Source organism: Dreissena polymorpha, chromosome 5 (assembly GCF_020536995.1).
Source record: "Dreissena polymorpha isolate Duluth1 chromosome 5, UMN_Dpol_1.0, whole genome shotgun sequence".
NCBI classification, from domain to species: domain Eukaryota; kingdom Metazoa; phylum Mollusca; class Bivalvia; order Myida; family Dreissenidae; genus Dreissena; species Dreissena polymorpha.
In genome coordinates, this window is record NC_068359.1 from 26422795 (window position 1) to 26443884 (window position 21090).

General features: G+C 33.5%; 1 protein-coding gene across 3 annotated transcripts in view; it reads right to left on the reverse strand.

Annotated features, from left to right (window-relative positions):
• The window catches only part of LOC127830991 (neuroglian-like), a 135760-nt gene that overhangs the window by 83367 nt on the left and 31303 nt on the right, over positions 1–21090 (reverse strand). For all 3 annotated transcript variants that reach the window (XM_052355957.1, XM_052355956.1, XM_052355958.1), the window contains exon 2: positions 13027–13174. The gene's annotated coding sequence lies outside the window, so the exon portion shown is untranslated. The remainder of the gene's footprint in view (positions 1–13026; positions 13175–21090) is intronic.

Sequence of the window (21090 nt, forward strand, 5' to 3'; positions counted from 1 at the left end):
CCTTCATATGGTTATTAATTTTTTGTCTAACTATTTCGTGCTTGTTGTCATTGTTATATATTTCTTTTGCAATACATCTGTAGAAACAGTTCCCATCCATTTGTATGGAACTTTCTTGAAAATTGTCTATTGTTACCAATGAAGATAAAAAATCTAACTTACAGTTCAACAGCTTGTAGAATTTTTCATTCTTTTTCTGTGTAAGTTCAGCTAGCTTCCGTTTTGAAAACAGTTTATGGTCGTCATTGTTTAAATCTTCCACACATACATCGCTTCTTAGTTTGTTAATTTTCTCTTCACAAGCTACCAATGTGAGTTCCATGAGTTTCACCGACGCATCTTGTTTGATTTTTTCACACTTGTTTAGTATTTCATCGCTACAGTCTATCTGAATATTCCAGTTGATCTTGAATCCTTCTGGTACAATCCCATGTCTTACACACTTTGATATAAAATCTTTATGTGACACATAACGTAAGTATTTTTCCATCTCTTGGCTATTGCAGTCCAACACATCTTCCATTTTGTTTTTCGGAGTTAAAAAACATATAAGCTCAGTTGAATTATCCGAAGGGATATTAAAAAATTATAACTCTCTGATTATACTCCTTTAATTGACGTTTCGGCATAATGCCTTTATCAAAACATTGGAAATTATATGTTAACTACATTTTTACGTCTTTTGACTGCACAATTTAAATAACAAAGAAAAATGTTTTTAAACGTCAAATGGACAAGAATACAGACAAAAAGAGGGAGTAGCTATTGGATCGAAACTTGGGAGAAATTATGCCTGTTGTTACATGAGAAAATGGGATGAACAATTATCTGAATACAATAAACAACCAATATTCTATAAACGTTTCATAGATGATGGGTTTGGACTATGGACACATGGAATTGACGAACTCATGAAATTTTTCGACTATGCTAACAAAATACATGAAAACATCAAAGTAGAATTAAGATGGAACACAGCACAGATAGATTTCTTAGACACAAAAATTCAACTAGAAGATAATAAAATAACAACTGATTTATACTCAAAGCCAACTGATAAACATCAATATGTCCAATATGACTCAGACCATCCAACAAATGTGAAGAAAGCAATACCCTATGGATTAGGAATACGTTTAAAAAGAATATGTTCTGACGAAAACAAATACAGACATCGTAAAAAAGAACTAAAACAGAATCTACAAAAAAGAGGATATCCAAATAAATTTGTAAACCATGAGCTATCCCGAGTTGATAATTTAAATAGGAAAGACTTACTTAAGAAGAAAGAAACAAATAAAACAGCCAACAAGAGAGTACCACTAGCTATAACTTATTCAAACAACCTTCCAAATATCCACTCAATAATTCGAAAACATACAGACAAACTATATAAATCAGACAGAATGAAAAATATATTCCCAGACGTACCAATAGTTGCATACAGACGAGATAGGAATATCGGTGACATTTTAGTTCATGGAAAAACAAACAAAGAAATAAACAAACGTTTTCAACTAATACCACAATCGTGTAAGACTAATTGTATAGTCTGTAAAATGTTGACAAGAGGTTTTCATAACAACCCAAAAAGTGACATTCCAAACGAAGCAATAAAACAGAACTGTAACATTTATAACTTGGTGTACGGTATATTTTGTATTAAATGCCAAAAGATGGTATACGTCGGAGAGACGAGCAGATCATTAAAGGAACGTGCCAAAGAACACGAGGCTGACGTGCGACTACGAAGAGAGAAACCAATCTCAGAACATTTCAATGGTGCAGGCCACAGAGTGCAGGATATGGGTGTATCAGTGTTAACACAAATAAGAGACAGTTCCCATTATTACAGACTTATTAAAGAATTGGAATTTATAAAGAAGTTTCAAACGCAATCACCAAATGGACTAAATACAAAAAATCAACTTGATGTCCTGCTACGGGAAACTATCTTGTAAAAAATATATGTGAAAAACATTTGATATTAATCATCAACATAAATGGATGTAAAACTAATAGTACTTTATGCAATTTATCTTGTCCATAATGTGTATATGATATATAGAATAGCAAGTATATATGATTATTTAATCAAATATCATTTGAATATTATACATAGATATGGATTGAAATAATAAGAGTCATTAAATAAGTTTACCCTATTTAATTTATGATAATAAGTTAAGGTAGATTATAATTACATATGATGATGATTATTTTATTGTAAAATATCAATTTATTAAATATATAAAGCACACATTTAACATAGGATTAAGATACAATATGTAAGTGTTTAACGTCATTTCATTTTTGGCGAATTTTTACATTTTTTTGGCGCCATTTTATATAACGCCATTTATGACGTCATCATGTACAACGTCATTTGACGTTTAAAAACATTTTTCTTTGTTATTTAAATTGTGCAGTCAAAAGACGTAAAAATGTAGTTAACATATAATTTCCAATGTTTTGATAAAGGCATTATGCCGAAACGTCAATTAAAGGAGTATAATCAGAGAGTTATAATTTTTTAATATCCCTTCGGATAATTCAACTGAGCTCTTTCATCACTGTCAATGTGTCAACCTTCATTTATATCTATAAACACAACCACTAATTGCAATATTCCCAACATCATGTGTCTCCATCCCTCTCCCAGAATATATTCATCACTATCATGGCAAACATCTCAATTGCCAAACTATCTAATCAAATATTAATCTCCACATGAACCAAAACCTCCGATGGGATTCCTTGTATGAATATCAGTCCATATGCTGGCCTATTGACTATTTTAGAATAAATGGTAGCAGTGAATACATTAACATGCCAGTGTTATGCTTAACCCATTTATGCATAGCGTCTATAAAAAAAGGCCTTGGCAAACAGGGTAGACCCAGATGAGAAGCAGCATGATGTGGCGTCTCATCAGGGTCTGCGATGTTTACTTAAAAGGAATTTCTGTAAGAAATATTCTAAATATAGAAATAAATATACTAGACATCCCTAATTTTGGAAATAAATTGATCCAATTAAGAAGGATGGGAGAGTCCACTAGGCATAAATGGGTTAACACAATTGTTAGCCCATGCATTATTTACCGGTACAATTAGAAATATGCTCAGCCTCCTTTTGTTACAATTTCTGTTTAAAATGTATCTTGGTTTGCAGATTCAATACAACCAGATTATTTTCTTTTAAGAAAATTACCAATACAGAGAAATAAAGTGCAACTATTTTAAATTATTCTATGATGCATTGGTTGAGTTCCTGGCACAAATACAGACACTGAGCTAGCAAAAAAAAGCAATTTTCTCTGAAACAAGACAATTGGTAATGCCTGCCTGTTTTTTATTACTTACTCCCCATCGATCAGTTTTTCCCATGTTGTTTGTCGCAATGACAAATGATCCCCATTAAAGACAATGACAGGAAAGTTACCACTGTCGCAAAGTATTGATGAAAATACAAGTTAATCTTCTTATATGACTCTGCATGGAATTGAGGCAGAGTTATTTCTGGGAACATTGTATGTCTTCCTTGCTTTGTCACAATTTGATGGGAAACAAATGTCAGTGGACTATTTAATAGATTTGAGAAACTCTTCTTCTAACCGACTTATTTTAGCTCAATGGCATCAAAAACTTGCGCACAAGTTCCCCCAGAAAATTCCAGCTCATACATATATGGGCATATATAAAAACGCAAAAATGACTAAATATTCCACGTGTATACATTATATTGACTAAAGTTAAATAAATTAGTCCCAGCACTACAGGGTCTAGTCAGTAAAAGGAGAACTGCAAGTAAAGTGATGACAGGAGCTACACAAAAAGATTCCGTTATTCGATGTTTTATTGTCTTGGAAGAAACCCGTAATAACATCACTGACATCACATCATACAAGATAAATAGCTTACAAGTATGATACGAAATGATCAGAAGTTGATATGACAACCATGAAAATCATGGATCTGCCACATTTGAATCTGTGTCCATATTCATATGAAGAAATATGATACTCCTTAATTAGTTGAAGTTAATCAGATGTTCTTATTTCTTAAAATAGCATATTAACAGATGAGGTCCTAATGGAAACAAGTCAATTGGATCAGGTGTTAGTTGTGTTGTGAAGAATAGCTTTATTAATTAGTTTTAAGGTGCAGGATTAAAGCATATTCAACCTGTATCCATGTAAAACATCTAACAACTAATAACAACAGTGGACACCTTGGAAATACTTGATTGAATAGTGTTCCTATTGATTGTGACCTGGCGTGTGTCGTGATGGATAGCCTAGAAGTGTGACCTTAGCGTTCTATCTTGCCTGCCTTTGTTTACTTTCAATGATGCGTAGGTGAATCTTTTATGACCGTTAATCACCTGTAGTACATTAATATTGATCTCTAGGTCAACAGGTCAGAGATAATGACCTCTTGAAAAAGACATTGGTGTTCAGTGAAGTGTTTCATGAGATTGATATTGTCATTGCCAAGCTTGTTGATGGTTGGAAGCTTTTTAATGAATAGATTGATTTGTTCACAGTTTCATGTTTATCATCATCAGCCATAACCCAAGCTGCAGCAGGATTATGATCAAAATCATCATTGTCTTCATAACCACTACCACATGTATCATAAGTCACTTGTTTAAAAGTGTTTATTATCATTATCATTATTTATTTGAAGTTACAAATTGTACCCAGCTCATTTCAAGTTGTTACTTATGTGATTTAATCGTTTTATTCTTCTGGACCCCCTGCTCTTGGAGTCCAGAGAGATAGATAAAACAGGCGGTCTTTTGTAGAGCATCTGCCTGTCTGTACAGCGTTATATTGTTCATCATAATTTATAAATGAACTCATAAAAGTGTTGATGTAACTTAGTTCATGATTGGTTCATGAACCATGACAAGTCTAATTCATGAACCAGTTCATAAACAGATTCATGAACAGTCCATGCTCATACAGCCGGTTAATGAAGCAGCTCATTATTCATGAATAAAGTGACTTTTTGTTGGTCATGTTATGTTCTCAAACTGTTCATGAAAGTGTCAAAGCCATCACCATATGACCGAAATACTGTTCAAGTGGAAAAAAGAGAAACAATGTTTTCTCAGAATCTAAATACTCCCCATTTTCAAGAAAATTTGAATGAACAAAATAATAATGTTCCCCATCTTTATCTGACATACCATCTCAATGGAGTTTTTTGTTGGAATATATCATGAAATGGGCATTGCATACAACTCATTGTTTCAAATAAGCAGTTAAATTTTAAGACCATATGTGGATTTATATGCAAGCACTGAAAAAGGGATTAACCACTACAGCACTCATAATGGTTATTAATGTATCTATTGTTTTCATTTGATTGACACATTGTAACAAAATCAGTGGTTTATTTAATCAATTTTTGGGCGGATAATTGGGTCCCATTCCCAATCTTAAAAATCTCAACAAGTATATAATTTGCTCAACATCCCCTGCAAAATGTTTAAGAATGCTTCATGAACTATTCACATTGAAGACTTCATGAGAAACATGTGAACTCAAAATGAGACTATTCCTGAAAAGTTCATAAAACAGAGTTCATGAACTATTCATGAAGTGGAAAATGCATCAAATCTTCATAATATCATGCATCCTTAATGCACATGAAGATTTCATGAAGAGTTCAAGAAGTTTACACACCTAATATTCATGAATTATTCATGAAGTTTTATGCATGAAACTGTACTTATCTCATATTCATGAAGAATTCATGAATTTCTTGCTCACTTCATGAAACTTTACTTCATGAAGAGTTCATGCATTTTTTTGTTCAATATTTCAATGTCTCAGTTTAAAGGGGCCTTTTCACAGATTTTGGCATTTTTTAACTTATTCATAAAATGCTTTATATCGATAAATGTAAACATTGGATCGTAAAAGCTCCAGTAAAAAATCAAGAATAAAATATAAAAAAGGAAAAGAACATTGCCCGAACCAGGTTTCGAACCAGTGACCCCTGGAGTCCTGCCAGAGTCCTGAAGTAAAAACGCTTTAGCCTACTGAGCTATTCCGCCGAGTACATGTGCAGAAAGTATTTTATACCTTATATAAGCAATCTTCGTAGTTTCACAAAATTTAACGACAAAAACAGAACTCTCCAAATTATTCAATCGTTTCGCGTTGCAACGCTTTATAATTTTTAGGTTTTAAAATCGTCAAAACATGCATATAATTGCTATATTAGACCATGGTAAATGTTCAGTATTACTGTTTCCTCACAAATATCATAACTAAAACGAAAATTTGCGAATCTGAAACAACTTTTTTCAATTTTGTCAATTTACCAAAGCGTGAAAAGATCCCTTTAAGTTCAAGAATATTTACTTCATGAAGTTGAACACTTCATGAATATAATTATTCTTGAAACATGAAAATTTAATTCATGAAGTTTTCATGAAGAGTTCAAGAAGTTTACACACACCTAATATTCATGAATTATTCATGAAGTTTTATGCATGAAACTGTACATATCTCATATTCATGAAGAATTCATGAATTTCTTGCTCACTTCATGAAACTTAACTTCATGAAGAGTTCATGCATTTTTTTGTTCAATATTTCAATGTCTCAGTTTTAGTTCAAGAATATTTACTTCATGAAGTTGAACACTTCATGAATATAATTATTCTTAAAACATGAAAATTTAATTCATGAAGTTTTTATGAAGTGAAACCTCTACGTTTAGCCTTGCTTGCCAACAGACAAATTTTAGTCTTATCACTAAAAAAACTCAAACATCAAATACAGCACAGAAAATAAATTTATTGATCGCATTTATATTAAAATAGTTACTTCATGAACATTTAATTATTCTTGAAACTTTATAAAAATTTACTTCTTGAAGTTTTCATGAAGTAAATTAGTCTTGTCAACAGACAAAAAGTCTGATCACTGAAAGAACTTAAAGATAAAATTCAACATTGTAATAAAACAATTAGAATTGCTGACACTTCATCGGCATGTTGGCAAACAGTTAATGAATTACATGTACATGAAATGATTGGTTATGCTTCTGATTCTGTTGATGACAAAAACATTCATAAAGCAGACAAAAGATTGATATAATGTAGCAAAAATTAGGAAACATATGTGAACAGAGTACCAAAGAAGTTGAAATGGAACCAATCAGTTTAGCCGGTAATTTATAAAAGACTTACATTTCCAAATATAACATAGACCATGTAGCTTCATTCAGCTTGCCTACTGTTTCAACTTCCTCGGTGCACACAATATTCTTACTTTGTAAAAACAGCAATGCACATGTTTTGTTCTAAAAATATTCATAAAACATTCATAAAATAATTTATGAATAGTTCATTGGTGGTTTAAGAATACTAAATTCAACAAATATTCTTCATTTATTCTTAAAACATGTTATGAACAATTCATGGGTGGTTTAAGAATCTTATATTCAAAAAATATTCATAAAACATGCATGAAATAATTTATGAATATTTCATGGGTGGTTTAAGAATATTTAAGTCATGAAATATTTTTAATTTTTTCTTCATTTATTCTTAAAACATTTTATGAATAATTCATGGGTGGTTTAAGAATCTTAAATTCAAAAAATATTCATAAAACATTCATGAAATAATTTATGGGTGGTTTAAGAATATTAAATTCATGAAATATTCTTAATTTATTCTTAAATTTTTTTATGAATAATTCATGCATTTTGGGAATCCTTGAAATATTCTTGATATCTTCATGAATTGGAAAAACCTCACTTCATGAAGAAAACTTCATGAAGTGACGTTCAGAATTAATGAAGAAGAGTTCATGAATAATTCTTTAAAGTATGAAAAATTCATGATTTCATGAATATCATTTCGCAGGGGATAATGCACTAAAATTCCCAATTTAAGGTTAAATTTCCAAAAAAAAAATTCAATCTCAGCATTTTGTTTATCCAGCAGTATAAGTTGAACCTTAGTAAACATAATATTGAAAATACCTTTTTTCACAATTTTGGAGTATTTGTTATACAAAAAAACTCAACACAAATTTCCCACTTTAAGTCAAGACATCACCATTTTTCCCATCCAGGGAGCTCTGACCCCTTTCCCAAAATGGTGGAAAAAATAACACTGGCAGTTTCCTTCAATTTTAGTATCATATTCCCCTGAACTCTCATCATTAATAACATCTGCATGACACATGCTTGCATTTGTAGCCCTAAATGGCCATCAACGACACGTGCACAGCGGTCATTTTATCCCTTATTCCATTTTGTGTCCCCATAATATTTCATGGCACATGGTTTTGTGGTCATTTAACCCTTGCTGGCCAATCCTTGGGGCTGTCTTGGACCCACAATTCTCCCATAATTAAGTTCTCTGATCATACAATGAAATCACCATATTAACCCTTTGCATGCTGGGAAATTTGTTGTCTGCTAAAATGTCGTCTGCTGAATTTCTACAATTAGGATTTTCTTCGATTTTTTTCAAACAATACTATCAGAATAGCAAACAGTTTGGATCCTGATGAGACGCCACGTTCTGTGGTGTCTCATCTGGATCCAAACTGTTTGCAAAGGCCTTCAAAATTCGGTTCCCGCACTTAAAGAGTTAAGTGTGTCATTCTCTAAGATTTTCCTGGCATTTTATACAGGCTGGTCACATCACTATATGTGTCTTGTTCTGAGAAAACTTGGCTTAATGCATGTGCGTAAAGTGTTGTCCCAGATAAGCCTGTGCAGTCCGCACAGGCTTATCTGGGACGACACTTTCCGCTTTTATGACATTTTTGGTGTAAATGAAGTATCTTCTTAGCGAAATCCAATTTAGGCGGAAAGTGTCGTCCCTGATTAGCCTGTGCAGACTGCACATGCATTATGTCCAGTTTTCTCAGAACATGACTCATATATAGCATGGCTCTACCAACAAGGTTTTTGGCTTGGCGGGTGCAGAATATTTGACAATTACAAACCATTCACATACACAACAAGGAGCTCACATCATGTAATAGCCAGTAATTGGCACAGACTCATAATTAAGCACAACTAGACGCAACAAAAATGTGAAGTTCACTAATACCAAGGTGAAAGCAACATGTCACTTAATGTCTTCGAAAAAGTGCATCTCTATGAAATTATCATTTTGAATTAAGCGCAACATAACAAGCGACAGGTTGACTAAAATGGACCCAGCAAACTTTATATATTGACACTAAATTGAACACTTTTAAAAATGTTTCTTTTCCCATCTGAAACCACCTAAGCAAATGGCTGTGTATTCAGTCCACTGACTGCAAACCATTAAATACATAACAGAAAAGAGGTGCAAACGATTTCTGTCCTCAAGTTGATTGAGAAAGCTATGTTTGCTTTTCAGAACCCATTCTTTCTTAGCTCATTAATCTTGAGTTAGACTTATTGCTATCCATCAAGGAAATCAATTTCAATCTGTAATAAATGAGATTGCCTTGCATGATGGTTATTGTCTAGAAAAGGACTTCATCTGGGATTGTTAAAAAAACAACAGGCATTGATGTCTTGAATCTGACCTGTTATGACATTATTTTGTGTCCTGGAAGCTGATCAACAGTATCAGTTTATAATTATACCATGGCATGCAATGTTTGAAGGGGGTATATTGGAGTCATTGTTTTGATCTGTCGGTTTGTTGTTGTTTTTTGGTCAGAATAAACTGTTATAAGTTTGTGGAGCTAAATATTCCACATTTCTCAAGTGATTACAATGAACCTTCAAATACCTTCATCACCAATAAGTGTAGATTTGCAATCAACTTTACATGTCTAATCACCCACACATTCCTGAATTATTATAATGTTGGGGACAAATACATAAACACCTGAAAAGATCCGTATACAATTGGTTCATATTTTAATTTCAAACCCTATAGAATGCCTTGAACACTTTGTTTTCTAAGTTTGAGTGAACTGTAACATTTATAACTTGGTGTACGGTATATTTTGTATTAAATGCCAAAAGATGGTATACGTCGGAGAGACGAGCAGATCATTAAAGGAACGTGCCAAAGAACACGAGGCTGACGTGCGACTACGAAGAGAGAAACCAATCTCAGAACATTTCAATGGTGCAGGCCACAGAGTGCAGGATATGGGTGTATCAGTGTTAACACAAATAAGAGACAGTTCCCATTATTACAGACTTATTAAAGAATTGGAATTTATAAAGAAGTTTCAAACGCAATCACCAAATGGACTAAATACAAAAAATCAACTTGATGTCCTGCTACGGGAAACTATCTTGTAAAAAATATATGTGAAAAACATTTGATATTAATCATCAACATAAATGGATGTAAAACTAATAGTACTTTATGCAATTTATCTTGTCCATAATGTGTATATGATATATAGAATAGCAAGTATATATGATTATTTAATCAAATATCATTTGAATATTATACATAGATATGGATTGAAATAATAAGAGTCATTAAATAAGTTTACCCTATTTAATTTATGGTAATAAGTTAAGGTAGATTATAATTACATATGATGATGATTATTTTATTGTAAAATATCAATTTATTAAATATATAAAGCACACATTTAACATAGGATTAAGATACAATATGTAAGTGTTTAACGTCATTTCATTTTTGGCGAATTTTTACATTTTTTTGGCGCCATTTTATATAACGCCATTTATGACGTCATCATGTACAACGTCATTTGACGTTTAAAAACATTTTTCTTTGTTATTTAAATTGTGCAGTCAAAAGACGTAAAAATGTAGTTAACATATAATTTCCAATGTTTTGATAAAGGCATTATGCCGAAACGTCAATTAAAGGAGTATAATCAGAGAGTGATGAAAGAATTAAAAAAAGTGTCCATTATTGCAACAATGTTTGCTCAAGTTTACAGTAATGTTACTTTTGGGGGCAACAGTTGAGGCCCCTTAAATTAATGCAGACAATAACTTAAGAATTTCTAAAAAAAAAAAATTTGGTGTATGGAAGAAACACCCTTCCCTAAAAACAGCATAGCGGAAGAAATCCCCTTTCATATTCTGCATACGCCATAATGGAATCAGAGGCCAACACACAATGCCCACAGGAAGCCATGATGTACATATGCAAGTAGAAGAAAGTAATTTTGAGTGTTAAACAAGTGCAAGACAAATTTACACGAGGCGCACTTTTTCAAAGGATAATAAAAGGAACCATTCATGACACAACTTCTTATAATTAACAACGTGTGAACAAATGGCCGGTACACTTCTTTTATCAGCACAAAGCAGTTTGGAAATAGATTTTTGCACCTTCATTTAATTATATTCCAGGTCCTGTAATGTAGTTGGCTATTGTAGATAATGATGAGAAGTTGTGTCATGATCGGGGCCTTTCATTCATTTCCGAAAAATTTCATAAAATTCCAATTCTCCACATTTTGTGTAGCATCACATCAAATCCTCGAAGAATGAGCAAAGGTAGCAGTCATCTTTAAAAGTGAGTATCGCTATTTAAGGCCAAGATATAAGTCATATTGTCCTTTTTAAAAGGCTCAGCCAAATGAATTAGTACTTGATAAACGATAAGTAAAATGATCAACCTGTTTTGTTTCGCTATGGAAGGGTGTTTCTTCCGTGTATGCAAAACGTGAAAGGGGGTTTCTTCCGCTTTGCCGTTTTTAGGGAAGGGTGTCCGAAGGGAGTTTATTCCAGGATTCATATTAACCCCATAAACTAACGGGGCTGTTATTTTACGCATACATTAACTTCAATATTCTTGAAATCATTTGTCTCATTGGCTCTTCAGAATATATTAATCACTGTAATGTTAAGGATTTGACATCATGGACTCAAGTAAGTCTACCTTGCTATGTTTTAATAACATAAACAAGAAATATCTTTAAAAACGATATACGGCGTTGATAGTTCAATGAATGAGATCAAGGATAGCGAATGTCTTTTTCTGTGCAGTTCTTAGCTGCATCACACGCAGTACGGGATGTAACGCGGAGTTTTCGCGGCTTATTTTACATTATTACATATTGCTGGTCATAAACCTATAGATACAAAACAGAAAACCAAAAGAAGAATGGAAGTGAAATTAAAACATATGAGTCAACCGGTCACACGCGAAGTATCCGTATTTATAGGCTTGTTCTTCGAACAAACCTGTTTTAGTGGTTTGTCAGGCATTGCTATTTGATTCGATTATTAACAGTATCGAGAATCATCGCGCTCATGCTAAATACATTAGTCAATATGGTGGAATAATTATTGTTAAATTAATCAAAAATAATAATTATCATTGTATTGTTGAAAACACATTAAGAATCTATTATTGACATACCATAATTATATTGCTGAATATCTTCATTTAACATATTTCTGGTCTAAAGAAAATTCCAGGTCACCTAGTTCACGGATAGCGTCTTTATTATATAACGATTATTTTACTGGCCGCGAACTCCGGTGATGAACTGTATATAAACTCTGACATTCACACACTAACCTCGAATTGACCCAATACCTCGCGGGTTGAAACGCAATGCATTAAATTGAGGCCTCGCTTCCACTGCTCTTTATACTTTTACATGTTAACATGTTGACAGGAATATGGAAGTAAGTACTAAATATGATAACATAGCCTTTAAGTATAAATGCTTTTGCGCTGGTAATTCTCTAAAAATAAAAGGTGCATGCACAAAATGTATTGATGTCGAGAATTTAGTGTAAAACTGTTCTATCTATTAAGCCTTTTCATTAGAGATAAAACTGTTTCATGCAGTAAAACAGTGTTACAAAGACACGGATATGTTTCCAATGTTCTGGTGGTATACTCAAATCAGCCAATGGAATAAATGAAGTGTTTTCATTCGTACCTAGCCGCGGGAAATTTTATTTGAATTTTATTGGACACTTACAAAGGTCAGGTAAGGTGAAAAGCTGGCTTAATACAGCTACGCCCGAAAAAAAAAATTCTTTCATCTTTGATGCATTACATTCACCCATCTCTTCTACTCACCTGGAATTACTCCCAGCTGTCTATAGCCACCATAAGTGCATGGAGTGCATATGGAATGTCTTAAACCAGTCTTTCATCTAGAGTCATGTTGAAACATTTGGTGAACCAGTCATAAAATTCTGCAGACACCAATTATGCACCCTGCTATCTGAAAAAGACATTAGCAAGTGGTTAAAAATCACTTTAACCTGTAAATACATTTTTTCCAAATGACTTCCTTGTAATTAAGCCAGCATGTGTGTTGAAGGGCATATAGACATTGGCTTAATAAAACTGATATATATCAAGTGCTACATTAACAATGTATACCGGACATCTCCCTATGGCTATCCAGCATCAATCGCAGTGCACAATCTGAGCCTCATACACACACAGGCTAATCAGGCAAAACATTTTCGCAATACACTAGATTGTCTTTCAGAAGATCAGCTTCCTTTAAAAAAAGTCCATAAAAGCAGAAAGTATTATTCCTGATTAGCCTGTGCAGACTGCACAGGCTTATCAGGGAAGACACTTTATGCACTTGCATTTAGCCCAGTTTTTGAATAGAAAGGCTTTGGTCAACCAAACTTTTCTAAAACTACATCCAGTGTGTCAGGATATTACTAAGTGTATGAGGGCATTAAACTCCTGTTGCTACGTTATGTGAGAACCTGAGCGTGTGTCAGCACTCATTCTTAATTTACTGAAAAAAAACTTAAGATTATTTGTCAGAAAATAGTTTGTATAGGTTGTCTTCAGTCTAGTTGTGAAATCCCTTGTCAATGGGTTGTTATAATGCACCCACATTGTACTACATATTGGTGTTCACTGAGAATACCACTGTTTGGATTGGAAGTTATTTACATAAAAAATATATAGGTAGAAGAATGCCCATCTTTAACCGTGCAAAATGGCAACATAAATTTTGCTTCTGAAATTCTTTAACACATTTATCCACCAAATTGGTCTGAAATTGCTTTTTAATATGTAGATCCTTTGCGCTTTGCGTGAAATATAATTTGCAACAAATGATCGTTTTTAGATGTCCCACCACAAGATCAAATTATTGGTTAGTTTTTATTATTAGTCCTGATTTTGACCAGGAAAAAAAGGCATTTATGATAATACTGTGTTCGGAAGAAATGCTTGACATTCCAATACAACCCTTAGTCAGTAAAGCTCTATCGATATATTGGGGTCGCCTAAGCTAAGAGCGCTACCTGAACCGCAAGTTCCATCAAATAATCACTATTGTTATTGGGTAGTCAACATCATTAAAAGACTGTATGAGTGTATTTTAATTCACTAGACTTCATGCTATGTATATTGCCAAAATGTGCAGTGAGAGAATTACGATGTTGTCATAATCAAAGCATGTGTTTAAATATATTCTATAGTGAATGATCCAAGTTTAATAAAACCCACACCTATCTGTCAATAACAACTAATTTAAAGAATAAATTGATCCAGACTGCAATCTGGATCCCACACATTGAATCATTTCTTCCATGTAAAATCCAATATTTTTATTTTTTATATATTAAGATGTTATTATGATTGTTACTACCACAAACAGACCAACACACTTATACAAGAAAAAACTTAATTTGCAAAGGATATGAGCCGGAAAACCGTTGAAGTAGAACAGTACAACCAAGAGTGCTCTGGTAAAATGTAATGACGAAATGAGAATTAAGCACAGATCCACAACTTCCTAATGTACAGGAAGGAGGCCAACATGTGCAATTTTCTAATATCTTAAATTTTATCAGAATCATCCTCAAAATTTGCCGAGAACAAAGTAATTAATGGAACAAATTTCAAGCATAGGCAAATTTTTGTTTCAAAATTACGTTTACTGCTTGGTTATTTGGGATTATGAACAATCCAACAAAGTTCTGCGGCTTCCATGGAATAGCAAACAGGCTTTTCTGTAGTTCACATTTGTATGAAACAAAGAAGATATTGTGGATAAATTTAATATAATTCACACGACATTAAATTCTTTAAATCTTTGTGGATTTCTTTAAATGTTTGATATAGACTTTGGAGGTAAATATTAGTTGAACATTTGATTTCCTGGTTGAGCAGGCCTACAGCAAATTATAAATGGCAATCCAACAAATAATATTGGTTTCAAAGTATAATTAATGACTTTTTGAGGAATAGTGTGTATAAATTATAATTATTATTTTGATCAATACACAAAGCAATAAATAATTAATATTTGCATGCCATGTTATATCAAATGCATACATTATTAGCAATCATACAAAGAAATTTATAATTTGTTCATTTAGGAGGAAAGCTGCGAGGAAAGCTGCAGATTTCTCGACCCCACTGTCAACATCACAGGCATTATGTTCTCTATTCACTGGCATCAGATAGAAGTGTGCTGATGGGGGCCCATTACTGGCTCATAATCCAATTTGTCTGGTATGCTATTGAGATGTTCCAGCCAGAATGGAAATGCAAAGGTCAACCATGCTTCGTCATACATTGTGAAATGTCAGCAACATTTTTGAAGCTTGTTGAGCTCATATAATAATTGTAAAATTGACTGGTAAACATTGTTGTGATAAGAAACAGAAGTGTTGTGTTTAACTGGTAATGTACTGTAAACAAATATGAAGAAATTTAGTCTAAACAAAAAACTTGAAAACAAAATCAATTTTTAAAAATACTGTTTAAAACAAAATTAAATGCACTGATAAATATACCTGAAAATGGAAATTCTACCTCAATAAAAATTCATCAGAATTTTTTTCTTCTAAATTTTGATAATTTAAATTTTATTGTTTTAAATAAGGTACACTGAAGGCCACTATTAATATCATTTTTTTAACTGATCTGCTTGAAATATTAACTTGCAGAATAATTATTGTTGTTTTTCATCTTAGAGCAGCAATAATCGGCTGTAAAACGATCTGATTTGTTCTGAGAAATCATCAACCAGAAATCACTAATTAATAAGGGGCTTAAACAACAGAAATAAGCTAATGTCAAACAATCTGATCTCATCTGAGACATAATAGACCAGAAATCACAAATTAATTTGTGGCAATAAGGGGCTTTAACAACAATAATAATTGTTGTTTTCAATCTATGAGCAGAAATAAACCCTCTAAACTAGTCTGAGACCTCATCAACCAGAAATCACAAATTGTGTGGCAAAAAGCGGTTTACACCAGACAACAATACAAGTCTCCCTGGCCTGTGGTCAGTTTTCTCAGTGGTCAAGTGGTCACTCTGTGACTCCAAACAAAGGGACCATTAGGGACCAGATATAAAAAATGGTCACGTAGGCAGTCCCCAATCCTGGTCATCAAACTTGATGAGGTCTTAAAGTCACTACATTACTCCTTCAACTATTGAGATAACTTCCACCAGTTACAACAATATGGTTCTAAACTGAAACGAATTTATTTGTGAGGGATAGGACCAATAACGTCTCAATCGAAATTAGAAATGTAATTGGCATTTATTGTTCTTGTGCAGAACTTCCTAGCTGTAACAATCACTGAAGTGAAATCAATATGGGCTAACAGGAAGCGTGTGTTTGGCCCCATAAGGTTAATTACTGGACAAAACACAGTTCCCAGTGGAACAGCAGTGACAGCAGTGACATTTCGATGGCACACGCCCAAATCAGGTGACCAAACACATGGCTTAATCAAATGACCAAATCGTGCATCGCTTTTATGTAAAATATTTGAAATATCATGATCTATGCTCCCCTCATGTTTTTTGTTTTTTTACAAGAATTATCACTTTAATTCCATTTTTATATCTTTATCCATGAATATAAATATCTAGTTACATTTTAAAATGTTCAAATTTTAAATCATGATATATACTTATAATATACATGCACATGTTTTAATGTGTATAGATTGTGTAGTTTTTCCAAGTTTTAATTTTTGTTCTTGTCTTGTTCATATATTTAATATGCAGTAAACTGTAAAGCATGCATTTGGAAGTGTGCATAGGTTAACCCAACCCAATTATGTCTAAAAAAAAACAGAAAAACAAAGTGACCAAAAGATTTCCCAAAGGTTTCTAAATTTCCTTAGTCTAGACATGACAGCCTATTTTCAAGTAGACATACATATATTGCTTCGTCTTTCACGGGCCTTAACAAGAATGTGCAGAAAATTAATTGGATTATGGAAATATGTGCTGATAATATAAATATAAACCCATGACTGATTATCTTTATCCTTGACTGGCATGTTTTTTTCTTGTCGACACCATCAAAAACAAAATGTTTCTTGTTTGACCGTCTGGGATTATGGATCAAACCCATGAATTATTAATAAGGCATTTAAATGGTTCCAATTGTCCAAGTCAACTCTGAATATCAAGTAATGAAGCCATCATGTCTTGATAGACAATATGACATTTGAACTTCATTTGTGACCATAACCTTTAATATAAGAGGCTGTTTCTTGCACAAAACACCTTGTCTGAATGGTTGTAAACAAATTGTTCTATCTTATTTCTGATGTTTTTTTCAAGGGTATTTGAAGTCCAGGCCGGGACACAAAATACATAAGTTCCTTATTTACAAAACATGCATTGGAGCCCCACATAACTACCACTTACCAGAGTCAGTCTTTTATTAAATAACTAATAACAGGAACTTATGACATACAACAACCAATAGCATCAACTTTCCAACTAAAGTCTACCAACACTGGTTTGGACTACACAAAAGCAGCAACAAATGTATTGGTTTAAACATATTTATTCAATAATGTGTTTTACAACATAATGTACAAGCATCTAAAGTTTATAGGATTGGAACGATAGCTAGGCTAATAGGGTTCCTTTCCTCAATGGTATATTTACAAAACATAGTGGCGGTATTTGCATTCTAAACACAAATCATTTGAATAATCATTCGAGTTTAAACAAGTTTATATGTATGATTGGAACCAACATTGCTAAAATATGTTGAGACAATGTGTTAAGAAAAAGCATATTGCTGGTGTGATTATGATCGAAGAAATTGATGGTGAAACAAATGTTAAAAATTAGAGAACCGATAGTTATCCCACTCTGAACCTTCCTGAGCCTTCGACGAAAATATGGACTGCATCAAATATTGCATAGTTATCTCTGATTGAAAGATTATCATCTCCGTACAGTAATGTGCGGAGTGATATATCCGTGTATTGTTCTATAGTTCTTACTAAAGTTAATCTTATAGCTGCATAAAATGGACAGACCAGTAAAAAGTGAGTAGTGTCCTCTATTTTTCCGCATTGACAAAGTGGCGATGGAACCAGATTTCTATCAAATAAATGTTTATTAAGAGAACTACAATTAGTTCTTAGACGTGTGTGCAGCACTTGCTGTCTTCGCTTACCATAATAGAACAACGGATTACTACGAGATTTGTTAAGATCGATGGCCTTTTTAAAGTCAGATATGTTATCAACAAGTTTTACTTCGTCTGGAAGTGAATTCCAAGCAGCAATTGTTGAGGGCAAGAAGGAATGTTGGTACAGAGAAGTCCTAGTCCGAGCACCATCTAAGTGGGATGAGTTACGCAATGATCTTGTAGATTGCTCGCCAACTGATTGTGGGGACAGTGAGGACAAATAGTCTGGACTTAGACCTTTGACCTTTAAAGAAAAGAATGAGTTTGTGCTTGGACCTTCTTGTGCCAAGAGTTTCCCAGCCAATTTCGTTAGAAAGTAAATTTAAGGACACAAGTCGGGTACAGCCGGAAACAATGCGGGCAGCTTCAGTTTGAATTTTATCTAAATCATTTTTTTCATACATTGTACAATTATCCCATACAACATCTGCATATTCTAGAATAGGTCGAATAAACGTGAAAAAAGTTATTTCAAGTTTTAATATAAGGCCACTATGCCAGACTTTGTCGAATGCTTTGCTTATATCGAAAAAAACCACCCTTACTTCCAATCCATCATCAAGTGCTTTACAAAACGTGTTGTAAAGGTATGTAAGCTGGTTGACAGTAGAGTCACCTGGCATAAATCCGGATTGAAATCTTGTGAAAAAATTAGTATCACGCAAAAAGTTGAATACATGTTTAAAGATAATCCGTTCTAGTACTTTTTCCATGGTATTCAGAAGTGAAATTGGGCGATAATTCGAGGGAATGGAAACGTCCCCTTTTTTTAATATTGCACAAACGTTTGATGTTTTCCAATCATATGGTACTGTTGACGACGACAAAGACATATTAAAGAGATCACAAAGTGGTTGGCTTAGTTCATGAGATGCCTCTACAAGTAATTTGTTATTAATACCATCAGGGCTGCAGGCTTTACCCAAAGGCAGATTCATAAGAACGTCCTTAACTTCGCAAGCGGTTATTACCATAGACAAAATTGTCTGTTGATTTTCAATCGTTGCCAATTCCGGTAAAACGTGACCAGACTCATCTAAAGATGTCTGTTGAGTGAAGAAATTATTTAGTACTTCAGCTTTTTGAAGTTCATCAAAGACCAGTTCGCCAGCGATGTTGACAAGTGGGGGTAAAGTTTTACTAACGTTGACTGTTAGGAAAGATTTCAGGACTTTCCACCAATCATGCGAGGAGTAATTGTTGGATTTTAGTTTGAATGCAAGAGAGTCGTAATAATTTGATTTGGCGAGGCGGACAAGAGAGACTACATCATTACGAAGTACACAAAACCTAGTCCAATTAGATGTGGAATTTGTTGTTTTAGCTTTCCTATAAGCACGTTTTCGTTTTCGTATTTTTAGTTTTATTTCCGATGAGAGCCATGGCGGTTCGGCTGGGCGAACAGTGACCTCTTTGCTTGGTATACAATCAGCTGCAGTGGCAAGTACAATGTTAGTAAGAGTTTTAGTAAATGTGTCGATATTGTCACTATATACGTTATTCCATTCAATATTTGATAAATTGCTTTGAAAAGAGTGCAAACTGTTGCGAGATGGAGTCAATTTTACGTTTAGCCTGATCAAGTTGGGTGTTTATATTAAAATCGCCCAAAACTATAATGTCTTTAATGCCGGTATCTATTGCCAGCCCGATTGAGTCTTCAATTCTACAGAAATAATTGTTATCTGAATTGGGTGGTCTATAAAAAGTTCCGATTAAAATTCGTTTATTAGAATGAGGTCGAACCTCCAACCAAATTGCCTCAAGATTAGTTATCTCTAGATCTGGTCTTCAAGTAAAATGAATACCATCTTTGACATATACAGCAACTCCGCCGTGTGCATTTTGAGTTCGGTCGCGGCGGACAGGTAGGCAAAAACCTGGTATAAATAACTGGCCGTTATTAATGGAATCTGAAAGCCACGTTTTGGAGAAAGTGATGATATCAAATGGTGTTAATTCTGCAGCTAGCAAATCCAACTTATGAAGAAAACTTTGCACATTATAGTGAACTAGCGACAAATTGTGAGAAGACTTTAGAAAATTGGACATATCTAATGATGAGTAACTGTGGGATTCAAGTGATGATGAGGAAGCACTAGCTGATGGCCCGGGGTTTGGGTGGATATCACCGGATATAATCAGTAGAAGACAGTGTAGCCATAGGCAAAGAGTAGACACAAAAACTGCTGTATTCAATCGAAAAAAGAACACGATATTTTGCATTACTTTGTGACTGGTCGGACTGATACGTACATGGGTCTGTATTGTCAGATGGCACTTGGACATGGAATCAATATTAACAGCCAAAGATTTTACAAACACGGGAATATTAAAGATAGCGACGAGATAAAATAAGGTGATTGCTAGCGGCAAAAAGTAGTTGATGCGCAAGTTGGACATGACAGCTTTTCTTGTCTGACCTTTGCTCATGATATACGAAGCAGGAGCAAAATGAACATGTAAACAGCTGTCATGCCAAACAAAATAAACACTGGGAAGGCTCAATATGGTCAATATGGTCAAATTATCGGTTCCATGTAAAGAAAAGTATAATAAAAAAGCAGAAGTACAAGAAATAAGTAAAAAGTGCAAAAGAAAAAAAAATATTAAGACGTAGATAAGAGTGTAAGGCATTATGCAAAAAGGTCGGTCATTCAACATAATTCGTAAGTGCTGTAATAATTACGTGAATA